Below are 20795 nucleotides of genomic sequence, written 5' to 3' on the forward strand. Positions count from 1 at the left end.
GTCAATTCAATTTCGAAATAATAAAGGCAACCGTAAAAAAAGAATATACAAAATATATAGATATATAGCTGTGCGGCTGTTGATTATGCTCTCTGATTCCCAACGCTGACTTTGATTATGATTACGTTTATGATTATGACTTTAGCCGCGCGTCATTGCCCTGCGTCGTGTTTTGATGTCCTTACCAGACATTGAACCGCATTAAACTATGCATAAATACACATTGCGTTGACGGCGACGACATCGTCACATATGCGCCCCCCCCCAGAGCAGGCACTTGAGGCGTGGCTGGCAGCGAAGTGGGTGGTGAAGATGAGTAGGGGGGGTGGGGGTGTGTTGGCGTTAGCAAATGCAATTTGATGCAGACATTACGACTACATGACGATTTTATCGTCGAGTGTTGTGTGCACACACACACACACACACACACGCACACACGCACATAGAGTTGCATATATTCTACATATGGCTTACAGCTTTCAGGCTCTTCAGACAGCAGCAGATAGCACACACACACACACGCACACACACACACACATATATGGAGTATATCTAACATTATTGCAACTGCATGGCGCACTGCGTGCACTCGGCGCCTTTTGCTTCGATGATGCTCTTAAATATTTGCATAAAAAACTACGTTTGCTTATATTGTGGAATATGGTAAATGGTCTAGAAGTTTGCCTCATGTTGACGGCGCTTTCTGCTGCTGCTGCTGCCTCTGGTTTTGCTTTGCAGTTGTAGTTTCTGTCACCATTAACACCCGCAGCAGCAGCAACAACAACAACAACAACAACAACAACAACCATAATAATAGCAACAACAAAATCCATGCCATAATCAACACGTACTTAAGTCTGTGCCCCGAGGGGCTATCAGTCAGAGAGAGAGAGGGAAAGAGAGAGAGAGAGACGCCTCCTCAGACGTAGATTTAAATCCGAAGCAGCAACTGCTAAGCAAATGCATTTAAAAGCCAAGTCAAAGCAAAAGTGGAAAATTCATATAAATCAACTTGCTTTTAAATTCTTAAACAAATTGTTAAATATGACAAAATATTTAATATTTTGTATCCAATTTTTGTAGAGACATTTTATGAATATGAATAATTTATTTGAAAGGCAAAATGAGTGCCAAATAAATTGATATTTTTCTTAATATGATTGCTTTTTAATGTTGCACAGCTCTAACGATTTTCCATATATCGAAAAGCTTGTTCATTATTTATATACAAATATTTGCATATTTTTGCCAACCCATTTTGTCTTAATATAAATACAAATCATTTTCCATCCTTAAATTTCAGTGCATAAATATAGCCCACTAATGTGTGTAAATGCCAAAGGCGAAGGCTTTGTCTATTGTCTTTAATGGGTGCAGGGCATTCAATAAATTCTATAGACTTCCAATTATAGTCGGAATCGCCAGAGATTTACCTTTAATGTGCGCTGGAATCGATCAGTGCCTTCTGATCTTAACTTTGTTTAGGGTGAGAAGCGTTTCATTAAGAGATTTATTTTACACTTCTGTAGGTTCTAGTATATGGTCTAAGTTCTAGTTGACACGCAAAGCCTTGCAGTCTTATACTCTTGTAGAGGGTATTATAATTTTGAAATGAATGTGTAACGCACAGAGGAAGACATCTCCGACCCCATAAAGCATATATATTCTAGAACACCCGTCTGTCCGACCGTGCGTCTGTCCGTCTAAGAAGTCTCTCAGTTCATGGTCCGTAATTCTGTATCTTGACCAAACTGGACAGTAATTCGTTTCACTATATTTCTCATATATATGCAAAAGCCCATCAACATTGGACCACTTAAACAAATATCTACAAGGGTTTTAAATTTTTGACGAGCATATCCTTAGCTCCTCCTTTTGATTTCTGCTTAATTCTTTTATGCTTATAAGCAAAACAACGTATGCACATTAAAAATTGTCTGATGCTAGAAGAGTTTATTCCTCCATTTGGGCAACTTTTTTTGTGTGCATCGCATCTGTTATCTGCGGCATGCCAATGCGTATTATCCTTGGCTAAACCGATTTGGCTCGGCTCTTGGTTTTGTGTGCCCACAGCTGGCATTCAATTATAAATCAAGCAGCAGCCATAATTGAAAGATCAAACGCACAACAACTGAAACATGTGCACAGGGGTGTGCGCTGTGTGTGTTGTATGTGTGCGGCTATATTTGCTACGCATTTGTCGCAGCTTTCATTCATGTGCTGATAAAAATTCACACACACTCGCACACACACACAGCACACACAGCGCGGCAAGCGAAGGCGTAAGCAAAAAATGTTGTGTGCGTTAATAAATTACAACAATAATGACGCCAAACATGATAACAACATGCCTGATAGATGGTAACGGGCGGAGGGGAGGCTATAATGTGGCTGCGACTCTGATTTGAGCAGGCAATGGACAAGCGTGAGGGCGACGGCTGGGTGGGGCAGCCGTTTGTTATTGATCATCGCAATATTTTGCGCATTAAGCAGACGCAAGTCAAGCCAAACATATGCAGCCGGCAAAGAGAGACGGTCGGGGTTTCATGGCCAGAACTGTGTGTTGGCCAGCCTTTTATCCATTTGACTTGTTTGCGCTGTGAAGGCAAAAAGGATAACATTGTCCTGTGTCGCTGCGGGTAGGCGGGCAGCCAGGCAGCCGGGCAGCCGGGCATTCAGGCAGCTGAAAGCAGCCATTCAAACTGCTGAAAGTCTAAGCCATTAAAGCATATTAGTTTTCCACCATTGTTGTTGCCGCTTGTGCACACACACACTAACACAAAGCTACACACATCTCTCTGACAATCTGTGTGTGTGTGTGTTTGTGTTTTATATTTATTTCGTTACATATTTGTTTATGCTCGAATGCACAATAAATGTTTTAAAGGATTGACATGAGTGTTGTTGTCGTTGTATGCGTTGTTGTTGTTGGCCGCCATTTTGGATTTGGCCTTGGACCCAAATGATGTGGAGCCAAAAAGCATGCAACAGTTTTGGTTGGTTTAAAGCCATGCCTAAACAGTGCGTATACGTAATTTATCAATGATACAAATATTGAAAGGTCTGTAGACATTGACTTATTGCAAAGATATTGATATTTAAAATATATTACGTATACGCAATATTTTTAGAGTTTGACTCAATATAAAGATATTGAAGTAAGGATCGTTGCCAAACAATTAGAAATTTACGTTTGCGTTAAACTAGATTTTAAATTGAAAGATATTAAGGCAGCGACCTGCCTTACAATCTCTATTCTTCTACATTTTTAAATAATTAAATATGCTCTGAACTAATTTCAATTGTATTTCCGTTTAACAACGAGACCAGCAAGACGTCATAAAACTCGCTCGGATTTACTCGCAGCTCGTTAAATTTCTTATCAGACCCGAAATAATTAGATATATGCATGTGTGTACATTTGAGTCGGGGCAAAAAACCATAAATTCACATTACGCATACGCCGCATTGTCCATTAGTTAATTAACAAAATCAGCAATAGATTTCGAGCACATTGAGCTTTAATTAACTAAGTAATTCATATTTATGTTTATTATTTATGCCTTACTTGCTGCTTATCTAATGTCAATTTCAACTGATTGCCAAGCAACGTGCAGGCAATTTATTTAAATTGCGCAATTAAAACGAGATTTAAATGAAATGCTCCAGCAATATTTTGGACGCTTTAAATTTGCCAGCCTGGCGACCCTTGTCCCTTGTGAATGCAATGCAATTTTTGTCTAGCCAACCCTTTTCTGCAGCTTGTGATGCAAAGAGCTCGACAATGGTAAAAAAAATAAAAACATGCACAAAAAAGCAGCATTCAATGCAATTTATTTTCGTAATAAAAATGCATTTTTATTACAAAATCATAGCCGGGGAAAAACTAGCGCACGTAGCGCCAACGAATTTATGTGGCATTCATTATGCACTGAGGTTTATATCTTTATACACGTATACATACAAGTGTATGGTATACAAGCCTTTTTAAATACCCTTTAAACATAAAAAAATGGTATCGTTAACGTATGCAAATATACCAGAGGCCAGGCACAAGGCAGTTGCGCATAGATGTGAGATGGTTGAGGAAGTTCATTTATGACGGGAAATTTGCAGGCAAAAGCTCATAAGTTTGGCATGAAAATAATATCAGAAATATGTTTTCTGCCTAGCTTGTGGAACCTTTTGGAATTGAGGTAGTTAAGAGGCATCCTTGGGATACATAATTTGTTCAAAAGGGCAGCAACAAGTCGTGTAGATGCGACTAGTGTACTCTATCTGGTTTATTGTGCATTTTGTTTGGAAATTTGTTTGGTCAGTGCAAAATTTTATTAAGCTATTTACATTCCAGGCGGCTTTTGTTGTGGGTGCAGCTGCAACTGCAAACCCGATTCGTGCAGAATTTATGTGTTTAATATAGAGAGCGACGCCAATAAATACGATAAACTGACCCGCAGGCGGCCAACAAATCCCACAGCGGCGACCACCTGCAGTTTTTTGGCCATTTAATAGGCGCACTTTTAATCCAATGGCCCATAATAATTTGTATACATTTTATTTGCACTTGCTTAGGCCGGCAACAGCAGCAGCGACGAGCGCGACATGACACTAGCTATGTTACGCATACGCCACCGATCCAGTTGGTGCCTGTGTCCACATTGAGATAGCGTGCAAATAAAATAAATTGCAATAAATAATCTGGCCATGTGCCATAAATCTCAGTTAAATGGACATTTGCATCTTGACATAGTCGACAGCCCCAGCAGAAAAGCCTCTCCACAAAAAACAGGCTACAAAAAGTGAATCTCTATAAACAAAAAAAAACTACTTGAAACAAAACATAAAAATGATAAAATGCCTGCAAAAAGAAACAGAAACGATGCTAAAGGCAGCTGACATGAACACGCGAAAGCGAATCACGAATCCTGACCAAGGTCGTTCAGCTCCAGCTCCAGCTCCAGTTCCAGTTACAGACCAGACCAGGCCAAGTCTTTGCTATATTTATTTATTACAAGTTCTTGAGTTAAAACTTATTTTGTGTACACACTTTTTGCGTTCGTCTCTGTCCTTACGTTATTTATTTAAACCAAGTTTCTTCGCTGAAACTTTTCTGTTCATGATTATTGCGTCTTTCTTTTATTGCTGCTTATTTTGAATTTATGAAGAATAATTATATACTTATATTAAAAGAGTAAAGACAACATTTCCCTGCTGTCAGTTCGCGCAAAAACAACCTTTCACTTACTTCCGATAAATGTTTATGTGTTGAAACTAAGATGCAAACTTCATGTGTTTTTTTTTCGGACAAAAATAAATTTTACTTAAGAATATTGAATATATTATATATTCAAATCTGGCAACATCATGCTGGGTCAAAATTCATGTAAATTATATATACCATATAGGCATGCATCAAAATTTTCCATCTTAACTTGGTCAAACCTCATCCAATTTTCACGATGTTTGGTTTTTGTGCGTGGCTTAACCCTTTGATGAAATTGGCATCTAAATATGGCATCATTATTCTCGTTTTTAGGGTTTCTCCGACATGTTTCAAAGTTATTTTCAATGCTTAATGAATACATGTTCCATATGCAGAACATGCTCAGAATTTGTTGCTATATCTCGTTGCAATTTTTTAAAATCGATAAATATCGATAATTAGTCTTTGTCTTAGAGCACTTTAAGATAATAGAAGCTAGATACACCACATTAGAAATGTCGGTTTTGTATGTTTTACCCAGATATACCGAATATATTATTATATAATATGCCTCTCCCCGCTTCCCCTCATTAAAGCAGCAACTTGAATTTCAAAGATATTCAAGCCTTGGCTTGTTTTTACCAAGATGCCAGCAATTACCTATTGCAGTTGAGTGCCAACAACTCGTGCAATCGAGCTGGCCATTAATTTCGTCTGCTCGTGGCTTGCCCCTGCCCCTGGGTTGGCCTGTCAATTGCAATGTTGCCAGTTGGTGGTGGCGCCACATGCAGATGCTGCCACCAGTTACCGCTAACCACTTTGATAGCTAAGCCCAGCCACGTGAAGCATTTGCTGCCTGCACTCGCCAAATTGCAACACTTGATTGACTTTCACAGCACATTTATTTTTTTGGGGTAGTAGCTGCTGCTGCTGCTGCTGCCGCAGTAGCCAAGTTTTCAACGACTTTGGCCAAGTTTGGAGCTGAAAGCAATTCCTTGAGATTTTCGCAGCTCCCTTTTGAAACACAAAAAGCTGGCTCAAACCTGCAACTCAGCAGCCTCACACGTGTGTGTTTAGTTATTTAGTGCGGGCTGATTTTCCTCTTTTCCAATTCTCGCTTTTTCTTTTCCTTTTATATCTTGTGTTTTTTGTTGGTTAAGTTTTCTAGTGCACTTTTATCCGTTTATCGTGCTTTTGCTTTAGTTTTACTTGCCGTTTTAGTCGCAATGAAATGTAATTTCATGTGATTTTTCTTTTGTCTGCCGCCTGCGAAACTTACAAATTGCAAATTGATAAATTGATTTGCAGCCTCTCGCATTGCGTTCGTCTTGCGGCTGTGCCACACACACTTTGCCGTGCAACACGCCGCCTTCGCCTTTCAAACACAATTTGTAGGCAATACACTCAATGCCCTGCCACGGTTCGGCAATTTGTTGCGCCACAAAAGGCAACGCGTGGGCGTGGCATGGATACATGTGTGCAGCTTGTATGGTTGGAATGGGAGGCGAAGAACCAATGTAGGCCTTTTTGAATACCCTGTAACTATGAAATATGCATAAGTAACTGTATCTAAACAGTCTGATTTCTTCCTCAAACATAATCTCTTGATAATACTGTAGGCTTTAAATGGGTTGTGGGGAGCTGTTATGAAGGCGTCTTCTGGATTATCATCAAGACTCGAATGGATTTTATGATATCTATTTTTCTTCCCAAGCCCAGTATGATGTATATCATGTCAATGACATGAATGTACAAATAAAGATATTTATATTAAAATTTATAGATAGATAGATGTACAGATATGTAAATGTATAAATATTTAGTTAGTATTGCTTAGGTATATCTTAATTTCGGGCACCCAATCTTAGTTATCTTAATGGACTCAACAGCCTCGCGTCGCGCAGCATACCCGACTTTAGTTAGGTTGGGTTTTCTTAGTTGTCTGCCCGCTGCCTTTGATTTAAGAATTTAGCTGCCTCTGAACTGAGGCTCTCTGCTGACCCAATTTACGACACTTTCGATTGGCTCGCAGCACATGTGGCTGCCTTCAGCTACTCTGTGGCAAACGCTATATAGACATATATATACATATATGTAGATGTGACCGAATCGCTATATCTTCTGCGAGTTTTGCTGCGACAATTTTTATTGCTGCGGCTGTGGCAACTCGAGTCGACAGTTGTTTTTGAAGTTTTGCATGGCCTGGGACTTTTTTCGGTTTTTTAGTTCTCTATAACTTTGAGCACATAAATCACTTGTTGTAAACTCTGGCAACGGTTAAAGTGTATTGTGCACTAACCCCAACTGACTGACTGTGTGTGTGTGTGTGTCGGACTGGCTTTAAATTTATTGTTGTGTCAAATGCAGGTGCGAAGCGAACAACAACAAGTTTCAATACCTCAATCTCAAACTCAAACTCAAACTCAAACTGCATTCAGCAGCATTCACTAATTATGCAAGGGTCATTATTAACCCTCATGTCAGGTGAACAACCAGAAAGAAGAAGAAGAAGAAGAAGAACAACAACAATGTCAGCAGATGGCTAAAGAAAAACAGTTGTAAATGATTTTAACCCACTTACGTAAATTTTGACAGACAGAATTTTCATTTGCAACATGCTTTTGTCATTTGCGCAAATTAATGCCCGACAGACCTGAGCAACTAAAAGTCTCTGTGTGTGTGTGTGGGAGGGGGGGGGGGGATGTAGGAGGGGTCAGAGGTTAAGTGCTGGTTGACAGCAACTGCTGCTGCTGCTGCTGCTCCACAGAATTATATTTCATTTCATTTCTCTGACAAAAGAACTGCTTGGACTCTAATTTGTGTGTCGAACTAGGGAATTTTTTTCTTTTTCCTATTTTTGTAACATCAAACTGAGTCGGAGTTTTAAATTTTGAATAGCCAAGCTGGAACATACATTAAATCAAAGGCTAGGTATTGAGAAATTATTAACATATTTATATTCGACAATTTTTCCAACAATTTTTTTAAATGAATAGTAAAGCTCAGTACATATTACGATTTGGTAAAGTCACCTCCGAACAGTCAATTTCATAATATGAATTAACACGAAGCATACTACCACGTTTAGTTAAAGACGGAGAAGAATAATCAGTAAGACGGATCAAGTCACACACGAGATTCCCAGTTGAAGCCAAACAAGGGACAAAGCAACAAGAATTCTTTCCTGACAAAAATGGGTCTTACCTCTGTTAAAATAAAGGGGTTTTTGTTGTGTAAAGATCGTCAAAGTACTTAGAATATTGCTTGTTGAAAGCCATGAAAATTGTGGCCTTATTGAGCCCCATATTCCTGAATATCCTGTCAATTTTGAGAGATATTCAGGCACGAATTTTGCGTGTGGAGCAAGGCACTAAACTGAACATCAATTAATTGCGAATGTAAATATGTTCTCGGTTAAGTCTGTCTTACATTTTCGCCAATCTCGCACTCCATTTCCATTTCTTTTAAATGCCCTTATATGACATCCTTCGCATATTTCGGGCTGTTTTATTTACTTTCTTTCACTTTTTATTCAGCTTTTTCCATATAACGCCTATGCACAATCTCTGATAAGGTTTACAATTTGTTTACCATTTGCTAAAAGGCAACATACACACACACACACACACACACACACCAACAAGTCACGAATTGTTATTTCCTTTTTTATTGTTTTTACGCTTTTCTCTGCTTTTGAGCTTTAACATGTTCGTTTTCGCTTTTAGCTCGATTTTGCAAAAAAAACCTTTTCAGTTGTTGTTTTTCTTGTTTTCGGCTTGTTTTCTTTTCTTTTCTTTTTTTTTTTTTTGCTTCTCACTTTATTTACTTTCGCTGTGTTTTTATAGTTTGTTCATATTCTTTCGCTGAGTCTGTGTGTGTGTGTGTGTGTGTGTATTTATTTCTATATCTGCGTGTGCTATTTTCATGATGCTGACATAAATCTGTGATATATTGCCATGCAGCTGTTGGGCCGATAAATTTTTACCACGGTTGCCAGCCAACGCTTTAGTTTTATTTAGCGAAAGGCTTTCGCCTCACACTAGCACTGTCTCACTGCCTCCACCCCCCTCTCGCCCGCTCTCGCTCTATCTCTCTTTCTCACTTTAAACTGCAGCGCCAACACGTTAAAACTCTGCGCTGAATTCCCCGTAGACATCCAAACCCAGTTTACTGAATCAAATCAGAAGCTTGATGACAAAAAGTCACGTTCCCTTCCCCCTCTCTAGACCAGTCTCCAGTCAGGCAGTGCTACAAAAGTCATTACATAACAAGTGTTGGCCACATTCCCAGCGGACACTTGAGCATAATTAATGCGCTGCCCGCGAAATGGGCACAGCCATACACAAGTGCAGACAACGAGTGAGGCGTGGCGTGGGCGCTCAAAACTCCGCAATTGTCGCTCCCAAATTAATTTGTATAATTTTGCAAAAATAAAAGCGAAGCTGGGGAAGGCAAGAAAAATGAATATATAGACCTGGCAGCAACGAAATTTGCTCCCACGGGTAAATCCCTGCACTCAAATGAAGTTTTGCGCGCCTCGCGCCCTGAAAAGTAGGCAATTATTTTGTGGCCCGTCACAGCAAGGCAAAAGGTAACAAAAACGAAGGGTATAAATAATGAGGAAATACAGGTTGACTGACTACAAGTCAAGGGCCGAGCAGTGGGAGAAATTTAACGAGACAGCTGTGAGGGAGGGGTGCGGGTTTTGGGAGTTGGCATAGTTACAAAGTAATTGAGGGGCACATGGATCTATAAGACCGCATCGAAGGGTAAATTATGATGAGAAATTAAAAAGGGGTGATATAATAATTTTTCAAAATTAAAATTGTATTTAAACAGAAAATATATTCAAGCACTTAAAAAGTTAGCTGCTACAGTAACTATATTTTATATAGAATATAGAACAGCAGCAAAATATGTAGAATTAAATGTATTCATTTCTTTCTGCTTTCGTTATAAAGCCTACAGGCCCTTAAGGCTGTGAAACAAAGAAGAAATGCAAATAAAACAAATATTAATAATAATAATAATTTGCATAAGGAAATGCGAAATAGCATTAGAAGAGAAAGTTGGACTCATAAGTGCTGAGCTTGATGCAAATATCTTGGAAAATAGAATATTTTGCGTTACGAAAACCTACGTTTCGACCGGGTTGGAGATATCTCCTTCTATGCGTTACGCATTTCACGATAACATTATATCTCCACTGTGTTTGGCTGCCCGAACAAGAATTGTTACAAGAGCTGTCAACACTTCTATTCCAATTTGCCAGCAAATGCTTTCTTAAAAATATAAATTGTGATGCATAGAAAATTCGCTCAGCTTTTACGCAACAAAGTTTGTCATACACAAATTTATGTTTGCGTTTAAGGAACGCAGCCATATTCGAGTTGGGTTTCGCAAATCCATTTCTTGGCTGCGCCTCTTTGTTGCATTGTTCGGTGTTGACCCAAATTTTGCCTCTTCAAACCCTAAGCACAACGCGCAACCTGAGCTGCTACGGTTCAGCTCTCCTCGCCTCTGCTGTAACTAACAGCTTGTATGTATTTGTTCGCAATGATTTGGTACCTTGAAACCGTAAAAAACAAAAGCTGAAAAAAACACAATTTGAAGCTTAACAAATTTTTCACGCTTTGCCTGCAACCAAAATAATAAATAAAACTTTTCTTGTGTTTAATTTTTTTGTTTATTATTTTGTTTCTTTTTTTTTTTTTGTTCGCTTTTTATTTGTAAATTTTGTGCCCGTTTTTTTTTTGTTATTGTTACATGTTTCTAGATATTTTTCCTAGATTGTTGTGTTTTCGCTGTTTATTTATTTGTGTGTGTGTGTGTGTGTGTGTTATTTTTTTGGCATTTTTTGTGCTCGCTGCGGCCAGCAAAAAGTTAAGGTTTATTTATTCTGCTGGCCACCGCGGATCCAGCAAAAGCCACCTGCACTTTTTCTTTTACGTGCCAACGAGCACGCGGAGAAAACGAGAGAGTGAGAGTGGGTAGAGTGGGCGTGGAAGTGGGAGGGCTGAAAATAGCCAGTAAAACGCAAAAAACTTTTCACTTTTTAGCCAGCGGCGGCTTTTCTGGTGGTTTTTCTGGCCGAGCTGCAGGTATTTATATTTAAATGCTGCTTGTGGCACGCCATTGCGCCTATTGTTATGCAATGAAAGTTTTGTGTTCGCATTGTTCTTGCACGTTACGAAACGAACAGCCCATCAGCCGACCGGCCTTAGGCACAGAGAGAGAGAGAGAGAGAGAGAGAGAGAGAGAGAGAGAGAGAGAGAGAGAGAGAGAGAGAAATAGATGAACATTCTCCAATACGCGCTGTTGGGCCAGACAATCTCTGGGCGTTCCAGCCCAGCAGCTGTTCCATTGATGCGTGCGACCTTCAACAAGCCCAAGCTCGACGTTTTTATTATGTTATTGACTTCTATGACCACATTTTCACACCGCATATGCGAGCAGCCAAGGTCCTTGACAACAGACCACATGAGAAACACCCAAAGGAAGCGTGCAAAAATCGAGCTGAGTTGTCTTTCGTAGACCGAAGTTTATATACCCTTACCCTTATAGGACAAAGCATGAGATTCAACTTTATTTGTCGACTTTTTTTTCCTTTAAGATCTTACGGATAATTCTTATTTAAATTTAAAACCTAAAAATTCAAAGCTGCCTGCGCGCTCTGCATCTTGCATCTTAACTAGAACCAGCGAAAATCGCTGCAAGATTTGAGCCAGCGAACCTGCGCTTGTTAGTTCGACGCGCAGCTTTGTGTATATTAAACATGTTACACAATTCGTCAGTCAATTCAAATGCCCTCGATTAGGGCATAAGAATTGGTTTATAAAATCAGTGAGCCATAATTTGTTGTCGCTTTTCTCTCGCTCTTATCGCTGCCTACATTCATTTTTTTTTTTTTTTTGGCATAGTTTGTACTATCGTTAAATTGCCCTGCAGCCCATATAGCCGATATATATATATATATCGCCATGACATAAATATAAATATAAATTTTTATATTTTCTTGTCTGGCAAAAAGCTTTTGCCCAACTTGCAAAGTCTTCACGGCCAATCTTCTTTCTTTTCTTGTTAGATATATATTGAAGTAAATATACTTTCTTTCCTTTGCCGGCTTTTTGGTCGCTTGCAAAGTAAAATTTATTAGAAACGCAAAATCTGTTTGCAGATTGTGTTTAAGATTTGATTATTTATGTACAGCTGTTTGCAGTTGTGGCCGCCTTTAGCTGAATAGTTGCCTTTAAGCCGGGTTTTGTGTAAGTCCAGGCCGAAAAGAAGGCAGCTTAATAAGGGGGAATAAAAATATACTAAACTCAACTTACGGAAGTGAATCAAAAACAAAGTGGTCTCAAATTTAAGTTGATGCTTAAATAAATAAATTTAAAAAACTTTGGACACTTTAAATTTAGTTTATTGGCCCAACAATTAAAGTTAATTTTATGCTGTTTTATCCGCCCGCTCTTTGTTAATCCACACACTCTTTGAGTTCGTCTCGAGCAGCCCAATTAAACTGCAGAATCGCGCAACAGAAACGCTTAAACTTAGCTCGGGCTAATTAACGTTAGGCACTGCCGAGCAGAATCTAAACAATCTAACAACAATAACAACAACAACAAAAATAATAATAAAACAGAAATATTTTCGTTTGCTTTATTTTTGCAGAACGAAACGAAGTACGAAGCGGAACTGGAGCGTGGCGGCCAAACTAAACAGCAGGTAAATTGTGCAAACAACTCGACGTGCAATTAACGCTGAATTAAAAATAAATATTAATACAAAAATCATAATCATAATAAATTACGTACTTAAATACACATTTGGCTCAGAGCAGTTTTGCTGAAAAATGCTTTCACTTTGCAGCTGTCACAACTGTTGCATGTCAAAATACAGATACATATAGATAAAAGACATATATAAATAGGCCGCAATATATATATATATATATATATGATATTGCCCTAGTCCGCGGCCTTTACAAACAGTTGAAAAGTTTTATGCTTGCCGCTTGCCCACGTTCTCCGAAAAACAAACCACAGACCACATTGTAGAAAAATAACACACAAAACTTTACCCCAAGCGCCATTAAGGGGTTAAATAGATTTTTTTACATTATTTTTCTTTAACTTGGTCGCCGTGGCGACAGCGCTGCGAAAACTTTTCCGCTGAGTTTTCCATTTTTATTTCGTGCGTCCGCAAATATTGACCGAATTAACAAAGCTGGAAACAAAAATCACAACAAAAAAAAAACGACTGGCAGTTGCTCTAGTCGGGAGTGCTCGACTACCAAATAGCCTCAATCCAAACATTCTTAAATACACACACACACACACACACACACATACAAGCGCCAACACACATAGATACTAGTAGGATAAGCTTCTTTGTTCCTTTGCCCAACAAACGGAGCATAGTTTATAGTCCGATCCAATAGACATGGCTCTAGAAGCTTCGCACCAAATATTGTATATCTAGCTCTTATGATCTTCGAGCTATGTCAAACCCAAGCCTAAAAGCCTATTTTCGAATCGAAATTCAACGATTTTATCGGACAAATAAAAAGACTTGTTCTGCATAAGCTATAGGAAAAAAATACTTTCATACTCTTCGAGTAATATATAGGACACCATGTCTTAAAGCCGACATTTAGAAAATTAGAAAAGATACCGAACACAAATTAAATCTTTGCTCTGGAAAAAGTATAGAAGAATATATACATATATATTCTAAGCTGCAAGCTAGTAGAAGAAATATAGAATATAGATTAAAAAAATAGATTTTAAGCTTTAAACCTAGCTTTTGCAGCTCTTATGTTCTTCAAGCTATGCTCACGCTTGGCCTTAGTCCGAATAGACGGGCTTGGCTAGATCAAATCTGCTCTTCAGTTTGCTCAAGAGTCGGAGATGCTTCCTTTTGCCTGTTGCACGTGCTTGCACAAAGCCAATCTACCCCTTGCAATCATTTTTTTCGGTGGCTCCAGGGTATATATAAAAAAAAAGGTTGTACCGCAAACAAAGCGCGTCAGTTTCCCCGCTTTGAATGGGTTACTTGGCGTCAACGGGTTAACAATTAGGCGAGCTATATAATAACTATTTTCCCAGCAGCAGAGCTCTACTCCGATCTTAACTCGTTCCCAAATGGAGCCCGACAAATTGTAAACGTCAAATAAAGATGCGATCGCGGCGGAAATAAAACTAAAACACAATTTATGCCAAGCGAAGGGCTAAGGCAGTTAGGAGTTGCATGTTGCTCAAGTGGTAAGGGAGAAGGGTTGTGGGGGTGGGGGTGGGGGTGTGGGCTGCTAAGTAAGTGGGTGGCAACTACAAAATGCGGCCATGTACTGGTATTTGAGAATGCCGCGCACGTTTGGCCATGAAGCTACGTGTCTGGTGCAGAAACAGAATCGGGATCACGGCACAGCTTCGGGCCAGTCAGCAGTTCATTGGGTCGAAGGGGGTGCGGGCGAGTCGAGGGGGTTGCGGCTGCGAAACTGACCACCATCACTTGAAATGTTGGCTAGCAAAATGTTAAAAGCTAAAAGTCATGCAACTAAATCCTGTCGAAAGCGTTTTAAACTATAAAAAAGGATTTGTGCTAAAAAGCAGCTAAAGATTTTTGCGGCCAACAGCTAAGTGAAGTGCGGAACGGGGGAAAGGACGGAGCGGGGGGCGCGGAGCCCGATGCAAGGCAGATAAAAGAGAGCGCAAGTAGCTGGCTTAAAAGAAAAAAAAGGAATATTAAGAAAAAAGTAAAATCGAAACGAATTGTGAATACGCTAATGAACGAATGTATAAAAAGCCAGCGTGGCCAATAAAAATTATTAATTTATAAGCAACAAAAAGAACACAAATTCATGAAGATTTGAACCATCAAAAAAGAAGTAAAATAAATTTTAATATTATAGATGCCTTTGCGAAACGAGAAATTGGTTTGCTACGCTCAAATCTGTTCCTTAATGTATTATAATATTAGCTATTAACTAGATTATATTATCAATTACCTATATCCCATTAGCTACTATCTAGAACACAATCACCTAATTGACCAACAAACATTACTTAAACAATATTGGCTTAGTCCAAAGTTCTTTAAACCTGTTAAAAGCTTTCAATTAAAGTGTGTAAAACTTTGTTGCCGCACAAAATGCTTACGAGCTGTTCGATATCAGAAATTGTTCGAAAGTAGCCGAAAAAGTTTTGGAAAACTAATTTTGTAATTTTCTCTTAAATTGCCGCAGGCCAGCACAAACAGTTCGGTGTGTCGGCTATGTCCGATGTAGGGCACAAATTAAGTACCGCACGTTGTCATGCCAAGCGAGAGTATCGAAACATGGCCAAGTCGGATGGGGATCGGTGCGGCTGGGGGGCCGGGGGCTAAGGCCGAACTAAAGCCAAGTCGCCTGGCAAATAAGAACTTGTGTAGCGTTGAGTCAGCATTAAGTGCAGCCCGGCATGCAACATTGCCTGCATGCAATGCGAGTGGCAAACCTCCCCCCCTCCCCTCCACCATCCTACCCCAGCATACAACACAATTCCCCCCGGCAGGAGCCGCTCAACATGGTCCTCGTCCTCGTCCTCGTCCTCGTCGCTGTCAATGACTGTCAACGCCAGAGACAGGCAGCAAAAGCGAACCACGACATGGCTTGCACTGACTGCAGCCAGGGATTGCAGCAAAGCGAGAAAGAGAGAGAGAGAGAAAGAGAGAGAGAGAGAGAGAGAGACAGATAAATAGACAGAGAGCGAGGCTGGGCATTAAGGGTATGGGGAGTCGGCTTGCCAGAGTTGACATTTCAATTTTCACACACGCTTTTGCGGTTGCTTCACATGAATTGATACGCAACTAGAAGGCGGCAAAAAAAAAAAAAACGGAAATTAAAACCCAATAAAATCACATGGGGAAAAGTAACAGCTCGAGTTTGGCTTGAATTGGCCCACTTGAAATTAATTTAGGAATCCCCCAGTGACCACGCCCATGCCCGTTGCTAATTAACCGCACAGAAATGGGCCCAAATATCGCAACGACAGCAAAGGGGCGTTGCCTCTGTTGGAATAGTTACGGCTCGGGTTCAAGGTCCTTGCCGCAAGGTCGCGCCAGAAGCAGTTGTGGATTTGGTCACATCATAAATACATGGCCTACTCTACGACTACAGCTGCTACGTCTTCTCCTTCTCCTTGTCACTATTCAAAATAACATGCAAATTTCATGGCCTACAGCATGTGCTGGCCATTAGCAGTAGGCTCTAACAAAGTGCAAATGAACATTTTCTATACCCTGTACTTTTCAGTATATGTGAAAGGGTTATAAAAGATTGAAAATGTGATGAAACATAAATAAATATAGGTGCAACACGAGTGGAATGCTAAGGAAGACGGACGGGGTTATTCGAAAATTTCACCTGTAGGGGTGAAAAATGAGAGGAATCCTAACCAAGACTGCCATAGCTAGCAAAATTATCAACAGAATCTTTAGAGATTGTCGTCAGTTTCACCTGCGAAGGTGGAAAATGAATGGAATTCCTGTCAAGGCGGATTTTAAGAGCTAGGAAAGTTGTCTACAAATTATTCCAAAGATTTCCGTTAGTTTCAATTGCAAATGTGGAAACTGAGTGTTTCCGGAGTTTTTCGTAAGTTTCACTTGCAAAAGTGGAAAATGAGTGGAATTGTAATTTGTTGATTTCTTCATCTGGCCAATTGGCATCAAACTTCTTTTAAAACCTCAGAGTATTCCTTTATAACAGCAAATATTACGCACTAAAATCTCTATTGATATATTTTTTATACGTTCCTTTTTACATTTTTTTTTCAAAGAAGAAAAATGCAAAAACATTTCTACATAATCTGCTTTTGCTTAATAATTATTTAAAAAGAAACAATTGCACTATAATATTTTTACATATCTTATTTACATTTTTAAAGCTCTGCCAAAAAAGTGAATAGCTGCGTGCCATAGCAAATTCCTTTAATCCACATTGATGGGTGGAAAATGGGTGTAAATTATATAGTTTTTGCCCGATAAGAGGCTTATGCTGATTTTGAGCGGCGTTACAGCGTGTCAGCTAGTTAAGCACTGCCGACTGAAATGTTCACACACATTTTTTTTCGCTTCTTTGTGCAGCTTCGTTGACATTGCAAATAAATGGGTGTGGTTAAAAACTGTGTCAAGCTGCAAGTGCAACGCAACACAGCACAACAGAGAACACAACAGGAAATGTGGAAAAATTTGTTTAGATTTTCAGCGAATTGCTCAGCCCCCGTAGAGCATTGGCTGCATTGGCTGCATTGGCCATTGTTCGGCCCGGTTGTTGTCCTGTTTTAAATGGCTGCTTTCCCATATGCCGCGTATATGTTTTAATATATTTTATTGTTTATGACATGTGGGTCAAGCAATTGCAATGCAATCGTTACCAGCGCGTAAATTGCTTCAAGGGTTTGAGGAAGGAAACGAAAAAAAAATAAAAAAAAAAACATAGGGCAGAGAATAGGGTGCGGAAAAAGGTTGGGAAACTAGTGTGAATTGCTCGTGTATTGTTGATGAACGAAAAGGGGGCGTGTGCAGCACGTGGATGTCGCCGCGGGGCACCACGACCCTTGCTGCATATTGCACACAGAGTGTAAAATTTTGAGCAAATTGCATAAATTGTTTTCTGTTCAAGTATTGCGAAATCTGCATGTAAATAGGTGTATGAAATTTTCAAACTTTGGGTGAATTTGTATGCAATGAACCCATGAAAAATGGATGGAATTGGTACAAGATGAGCAGAAGGTGTATATAGTCTAGTATAGTACGGAATACTAAAGTATAGAATAGTAAACTATATATATTCTTGATCTGAACGACCAGCTGAGTCGATCTAGATCAAACTTTTTATATAAAGAATCCAATCTTACAGACTAAAGATTACAAATTTTGCTAATATATTCTCGTATATCAAACGCAGAGCAAATTAATCATTTTGTATCGATACCTATATTTATCGATAAATATCGATTAAGAGATATGACTGTTCTTATGTATGCAAATTTAGAATATAATACTTGAGCTAATTCTTAGAACAAGAACCTGGCGCTTTGCTTTAGGCGCATTTTTGTCATCTTAAGTAGTTGAACTTTTTCTAAAGCTAAACTTAAGCGAAAATCTTTTGCATTTTATGTCCTTTGGTCTATATTGATATTTGAGAGGCAATATATGCATTTTTAATAGCTCTGCTTTTAATTTTTCTTCCATCCACTTAAAATAATTGACCATTTTTATAGCTGATAAATTCCGCAATTTTCCAGCTGAGCTATAAAGAAAACTTTCTTCAAGATTAAGTAAACTTTCAGCGCTGAGATTTAAACCTTGGCATAGTTGTATATTTTGCTCTTTTTTTTTCTTTTTTTGTCTTGTGTGTGGCATTTTCTCTTCAGGTGCCTTGCACCTATCGTTGGGGCTCTCAGCTGGCATTGCCAATAAGCCAAGCCACCAGCCAAGTTGCAGTTTATGCTGTCAGCCAGTCAGCCAGTCAGCCAGGCAACTGGCACCGCTTGTGGCGTCACCTGGTTGCGACAATATGCATGGCACTTATTGCCGCTCCAGTTGACATGCGGAACAGGCTAATGGTTGAGAGACGAGAGCGGGGCGGCGCAGGGCAGGGCAGGCCAAGCCACAAACAAACAAAAAATAATGTGATTTTTTGCTGTTGCCGAACATTAAACACTCTGGCAGATAGAAGAAAAACTTGAAATAAAAGTATTATATTTAACGATTTCGATTTCGATAAAAACTCAATTCGCAAACGATGTGCACAATGTAATTGAGTTTGAATGAGATTTTTTAAGATATTATTTGCACATGACCAACAAGTTTCTCTTAATTTTATTCAATAAAAATAACATTTTTGAACAGATCTAGATCTATATGCGATGGCTTAGCATTAATGCGATTTATCTCAGATTTAGGCGCATTAAAATTCTACATACTTTTGAGCTAGTCCAAGACTCAACTCTTGACTGCCGCCGGTCTCTTCCGCTCTCTTAAAAGCATTAAGTTCTTATAAAATGACCGATTCCCGTCTCTTTAAATTCATTTATTGAATCACTTAAGCAGACTGCAAGCACTTAAGAGCTTAGTTGATCAAGAAGTCTGGTTAGAAAATTGCGGTACAAAAGCTGCCTTCTCAAAAGCAATTTCCTAGGGCAACTATATGATAAAGTGCTTCGATCTGGCTGTGGTCACGAGCAAAAGAGAAGATCTATATTAACTTACTAGTTAGGCGCTTTTAGTTTAAGCGAGCATCTTATATATTAACACGCAGGCGAAAGAAATTGTGGCTATATTAATCCGACTCTAGGGCTGTCGAGTTGTCTGCCCTTGGACATTGCATGTATCTGTGCCAGCTAAATGAGATAGTTTACAAATCAACTAGTTGACATAAAAACACACAAATGGAAGAAACTAAGTCTATATTAACTCGACTCTAACTACAGATCTGGGATGTCGAGTTGTTTGCCCTTGGGCATATATCTTGCCAGAATTAGAATACCCGCTGCAAGTGTATAAAATGTCTTGCAGCTGCCGCAGCACATTTTTATTTGCTCAAGCAAAAGTTTAGCAGCAGTTTTTTTTTTCGGGGGGTATTTTTTTATGCCGCTAGAAAGCTCAGAAGTGGCGGGGCTAAAAAAGAAAGCTAGAACTCTGCATAAAAACGGGCAAGAAATGTGGCCATAAGTTTGCGTTGAGGTATGCGCCACATGTCCAAAAATCACTGCAGCTGCACACACACAGACCAGAGACACACACACACACACACACACGCAACACACACATCTAAGCACACATGTTGCATCTTGAAACTGTTTTCATAGCTGCTGCAACTGCACATTAAATTTGCTTTGTTGGTTTCTGCTGTTGCACAATGTGTGTATTTGTGTGTGTGTGCGTGTGTGTGTGTGTGTGCAGCTTGTGAGGCCATCATAACCCTAGGTGAATGCTTAAAATTTATGCACTTGTGGGATTTTGCATAGCACTCGGTTTTAGCATTTGATGTCCCACTACCCTCCGTGCCGCACCCTAACCTTACCCCACGCCTGACCCGTGCCACAAATGCCAGACACCGCCCCCGCCCATGTTGCAGCTGATTTATGCATTTGCTTTGCTGCAATGTTTTTATTAGATTTTCGGTTAAGAATAAATATGCAAATGGCCAAAGTTGAGCAGCAAAAACAAAAGAGAACTCGGCGCAGCTGGCAACTGGCGACTGGAGACTGGAGACAGGTGCAAATACAGGTTGCACAGGTGCAACAAATGAATGTTAACACACAATGCATGACAAAATGCTGATTGAGCCTGTTGCCGACAGTTGTCGGAGGCCAAACCACAGGCCCAGGAAGGTCAAATGATTTTCATTGTTTTATCAAATGATTTGATGAATTCCGAATTGATTCAATTGAACTAGTTTGTTCCCGAGAACTAAAGGGGCTGTCAATCTATAGGTAAGACGAAGAGAAAGGTCGCTGGCTCAAATTCAGCAGAAATTTCATATTATAAGAGTCATAGACCAAGAGCTCTTAAAGATCATACGCGAGAAAGATTTTCAATTCTTTTTCTT

At 39.5% G+C, this 20795-nt stretch overlaps 1 protein-coding gene across 7 annotated transcripts in view; it reads left to right on the forward strand.

Moving 5' to 3' along the window:
• Positions 1-20795, forward strand: part of LOC6627504 (dipeptidase 3) — a 416202-nt gene that overhangs the window by 260145 nt on the left and 135262 nt on the right. For all 7 annotated transcript variants that reach the window (XM_015173103.3, XM_015173104.3, XM_070209380.1 and 4 more), the window contains one exon: positions 12875-12928. The gene's annotated coding sequence lies outside the window, so the exon portion shown is untranslated. The remainder of the gene's footprint in view (positions 1-12874; positions 12929-20795) is intronic.

The sequence above is a fragment of the Drosophila virilis genome, chromosome 4 (genome assembly GCF_030788295.1).
Source record: "Drosophila virilis strain 15010-1051.87 chromosome 4, Dvir_AGI_RSII-ME, whole genome shotgun sequence".
Classification (NCBI taxonomy): Eukaryota; Metazoa; Arthropoda; class Insecta; order Diptera; family Drosophilidae; genus Drosophila; species Drosophila virilis.